This window comes from Cariama cristata, unplaced genomic scaffold (assembly GCF_000690535.1).
Source record: "Cariama cristata isolate BGI_N322 unplaced genomic scaffold, ASM69053v1 scaffold31272, whole genome shotgun sequence".
Lineage (NCBI taxonomy): Eukaryota > Metazoa > Chordata > Aves > Cariamiformes > Cariamidae > Cariama > Cariama cristata.
In genome coordinates this window covers 5,869-6,214 of record NW_009602603.1, presented here as the reverse complement: position 1 = coordinate 6,214, position 346 = coordinate 5,869, and positions in this window count along the sequence as shown.

Below are 346 nucleotides of genomic sequence, written 5' to 3'. Positions count from 1 at the left end.
GCTCTGAAGTGAAATATCCGATGGAACTACTCTGTAGGCATGGCTGCAGTTTCCATTGCACTGTCCTTCTGCTGGCATTTACACCGGGCACGGTGCAGCGGGCACATCCATCCCGTCCACTGCCCCGGCCTTTTCCGATGTACGGGAGCCTCGGTGCAAACCACAGCGGAGTCCCGGTGTCTTGTTGTTACCGTGCCCCGAGTGGGAAAAGGTTGGGGATGGGTTCGTGCAAAGTAAACGGCAGTGGGATCGGATGCATCCTACACTCTTGCTGCTGGGCAGGTGGACCAAGCTCTTGAAGCCTTCTCTGTTAGTTTTGATGGATTTGTTGACCCTTGATGCAGGA